This window comes from Agrilus planipennis, unplaced genomic scaffold, assembly GCF_000699045.2.
Source record: "Agrilus planipennis isolate EAB-ADULT unplaced genomic scaffold, Apla_2.0 scaffold211, whole genome shotgun sequence".
NCBI classification, from domain to species: Eukaryota; Metazoa; Arthropoda; class Insecta; order Coleoptera; family Buprestidae; genus Agrilus; species Agrilus planipennis.
In genome coordinates this window covers 85864-90327 of record NW_020438967.1, presented here as the reverse complement: position 1 = coordinate 90327, position 4464 = coordinate 85864, and the positions used below count along the sequence as shown (strand labels likewise).

The following is a 4464-nucleotide window of genomic DNA, read 5'->3' as shown; positions in this document are numbered from 1 at the left end:
AGGTCACGGGAAAACCTGTAGTTATAGAGTGTTCCAAGAATAAATTTCGTAGCTAGTAGGTACAGTCCACAACAAACACTTTTCTTCTCATCTATTTTTCTCTGCAGTTGTTCTCTGAACGCAGATAACGAAATTTCTGTTAGTAGTCGCTCTTTACTTTTCCTTGTCGTTAGTGAAGTAGGATAAAATAGATGTCTTTCCCCACAGCCATATGTTACTGTCTTCTTCAACACGATAAGATGTTTTAATTATGAGATTCTGTTCATTTCCATTGTTTCTATCGCCTTAATTGCATTCTGAAGCAATCGTGTTAGTGTTAGGCCCATTCTTGTCATTCTCCAGTTCTTCACTTTTCTGTCCAGTTCCTCCATTCTGTGATATTAGGTCAGAACTTATATTGATGTTTTCGCCAAATATTTCACTTGAAAATGCACCACTATCTATGGAAGGCGATTCATCCACTGAAGTTGACACCTTTTGGTGTCAATACTTTACCCGTCTTCGGGCACATTGAAGAACTGGTTTCGCCACCGTTTAGGATCATCCATTATGCTTAACGCATTATTTTCCTGCAGAAACTGTTCCAAGTCTCTAAACCATTTTTTAATATTAATTAAATTAATTCTTCAGTAATTAGACTGTGTGTTCTAGTTAATCCTTCTGCTTCACGTAAAGATAACTCTTTGTGTTTGTTAAGGAAATTCAGGTACCATTTTTGGCCCGGACGATTGTCTTTAAAAGGAGATTTCATCTTCTTTTATTTTACAATATTTTTAACAGTACTAAGTAAATCGCTTTTCTTTTGCGGAAACTCACATCTGGCCACATATATCAGCCATTAGGCTACCTCTTTTTCTTCTGCAGCACTCAGGACTGATCTATTTTTATCTGACCTTCCTTCATGTTGAATTGTCCCACGTGAGACTCCATATTGTCTGCTCGCCTCTCTGATGCCTAAACTTTCGTCACGAATGGCCTTTAGCACCTTATTTAGGGCTTCCTCTGAATATGTCTGTATTTCTTGGTTTTGTATTGACCCATCGCTATAAAAACTAATTAACCATCCTTGTAGGTACCTAGAATAACATCATCGAAAAGGTGGCTGATTACTGGAAACATATGGCTGTGTAGTCAGTTGCCTAAAAGCGCTAAACTTTCTGAGCGGCTGACTACTGGTTCAAGTCTTATTATGGTATGAATTAATGAATTCATTCCAACCATATTAGACGACTTTATTGGTTTTATCAATACGGTTAAATTTCAAAAATTTCATGAAAAGTAAGTAGTCAGCCAGGTGGCTGAGGTTTGGATTTTACAGTAAATTTGCACCGTGTATGCAGCCACCACTCAATTTCAAATAAACTGTCATCGATATACCGCTGGAAGAAAATGAAGATGAAAATACAAAGGAAATTCTCCATAAAGTAACTTCTTCAGCCGACTACATTCTTAAACCGGAACAACCCCTCAAAATAACTTTGGACTGTAATATTCTGAGGAAAAGGGGCATCATAATAAACAAATATCGTCGCCTTGCAAAGGATACACAAAAGATAAAAAATGGTAACAGAAAACGAGGACCAGCCAAGATAGCACCTCCTATCGCCTACGAAGGGACATTCATCGTCGGTTAAACAAATCAGCGATTTGGAAAAATTCAGAATATACGGCAACCTGATATCAACTGCGTTCCAGAAGACGGAAGACAGAATGAAAATAATCAAAGGTTATGCAAAATCATGCTTCAAACAACGCGGGAATAATATTCATTATGGATGATTTTATTATACAACGAATATCAAAATTTAAAAAGAATTATACTTTCAACTAGAGCAATAATAAGACATAACATTATAAAGTCAGGTAAACATCATAAAACCCCACCATCAGTTATTCACCCTGCAATATTAAACACGCCCTAGGAAAATTGGAAGAGGAAATAGGGAAATGAGGACAGGAACTGGCCATTCCTGTTACCGAATCTTCTGAGTATTTCCAACTTTCAATTACCAACTTTTTATTTACTCAAAGCAAACTTGTTATACAAATCAGAATTCCGATCATGGCAGAAAGAAACCAATGGAATCTTTTTGAATTAGTAACAACACCTTTCGCCTGGTACAATCAAACGTGTTCTATCTCTCATCAACCCCTATTTTAAGCAGTTATTAACCAAAACCCTGTAGGAAAACATAGTTTGAGACAAATATCAAGAACAGGTTTATACCAACGCAAACTTTATCGTAACATGCTCTGTTACATACCCCGATTTTTCGCTGATTGAATACGGGGGCCTCAATGCGCGAAGAAATTATATGAAGGAACAACCGTGAAGGATTTAAGTCTACTTTATACAATGAACTGCCATAGACGAAACTCTTTGATAATTTCAGAGATACTAGAAGAAGTATATATGTAATAACCCACCAAAATTGCAACACCACAATGAAATACAGTTCAAAAATAACCCGAACACCTGATAATTATAAAAAACAGGGTTCAATAAAAAGTAACCTTCCATTGCCGTCTTCAGTCGGGAAGCGACGTCTTCGTCGCTGACAGATTTCCATGCCCCGAAAGCCAAAAGAAAAGAACCCCAAATTATTCACATTATACTCACCATTTGGTCTAACCTAAATTCATTCATTCGAAGGTCACACGCAAGCCTGAGTATTCCTACGCACAAAAACATACATGAATGCTTAAACGATAATTGGACCTTAAATATCCCTCATTTAAACTTAAGTTCTAGCGAAGATCAACTAAAAAACTTTATAGGTGGTGTAAGTAATCCGGAGTTGTGCAATCCATTCACATCATACAGTGATAGCTATGGAATACACATGTTTTTAGTTTTGAATATCCTACTATCTATTATTGTTATACATTTACTTTGTAGACAATGATCGCAGCAGCAGCAAATATTTCGCCAGTAAGGATCTACTCATTGGACCCAGAACCTTCACATCATATCCTACTTAGTAGACTTGTGTAACTCATGAACGAGTCGTTCACAAGAACTGCTCACTTCAACTGAGCCGAGTGAAGTAGTTCAACAATTGAAAGAATTACAGTTCAGTAGTTCACATCTTGTACAGTAGGACTCATGTATTTTCAGCCTATCGGGACCAATCGACTCATGTATTTTCAACTCTTCTCCATACCCATTTTGTGGCAGTCACAGGCCAATCAGAAACAAACTGCGTAAATCTGCACACTAGACTTGGGAATCGTAGTTCAATTCACTGACGTAGTTCAATAAATCTTCTTCAATGAAATGAACTAATTCACTAGTCTAGTTCAGTAGTTCATTTAGTTCAGTTCTCAGAATGTAGAGTACGCAACACGCCCAATAATATAGTAAAACTCATGTATTTTGAACTCATGTCTTTTCAATACCATCTATTTTCAATTGATTTTACTCATGTATTTTCAAATTTTTCGTCCACATTTCCCATTCTCACGCAATACTTCTCTTACGCTGCTCAGCCAATGAAAAAATAGATGCGCAAAAACAAATTATACGTTTTATATTCAAAATTGGCACGTAACTAGTGTGCAAAGATTTACGCAGTTTGTTTCTGATTGGTCTGTGACTGCTACAAAATGGGTATGGAGAAGAGTTGAAAATACATGAGTCCAACTGTACAAGATGTAAATTACTGAACTGTAATTCATTCAATTGCTGAACTACTTCACTCGGCTCAGTTGAAGTGAGCCGTTCTTGTGAACGACTCGTTCATTAGTTACACAGGTCTATTGCACACTAGTTACGTGCCAGTTTTGAATATAAAATGTATAATTTCTTTTTGAGCGTCTATTTTTTCATTGGCTGAGCAGCGTAAGAGAAGTATTGCGTGAGAAGTGGACGAAAAATTTGAAAATACATTAGTAAAATCGATTGAAAATAGATGGTATTGAAAAGACATGAGTTCAAAATACATGATTTTTACTGTATTATTGGACGTTTTGCGTACTCTACATTCTGAGAACTGAACTAAATGAACTACTGAACTAGACTAGCGAATGAGTTCACTTCATTGAAAAAGATTTATTGAACTACGTTAGTGAATTGAACTACAATTCCCAAGTGTACTACTCAGCATAATTTACACCTGCCTAATCGTCTTGTCAAATGTTTAAAACGAACAGAAAAACCTAAAACCATACACTATGTCCAAAAACATCCTCAAAACAATGTGGAAGAAATTAAAATGACCCCACTACCTCAAACTTCCGCATCGAAAATTTCTCGATCCCCAAAGAAAAAATTCATCATAAAAATCACGGAGAAACAAAACATCTAAACCCTATCCTCGGTCGAAACAATTGCCGCCGAACTTGAATGTATTCAATAAATATAATATATTGCGACTTTCTTCGATCATTTTTTTTATACCCTTGGATGGTGTTTATTATCCAGTTATTTAAGTCAGGGCACATTTCGGAAATTTGATGATACTG

The 4464-nt window shown here is 36.3% G+C and overlaps 1 pseudogene; it reads left to right on the top strand.

Moving 5' to 3' along the window:
• Positions 1–1184: 1184 nt before the first annotated feature.
• LOC108738432 lies at positions 1185–2939 on the top strand (annotated as a pseudogene).
• Positions 2940–4464: the final 1525 nt, after the last annotated feature.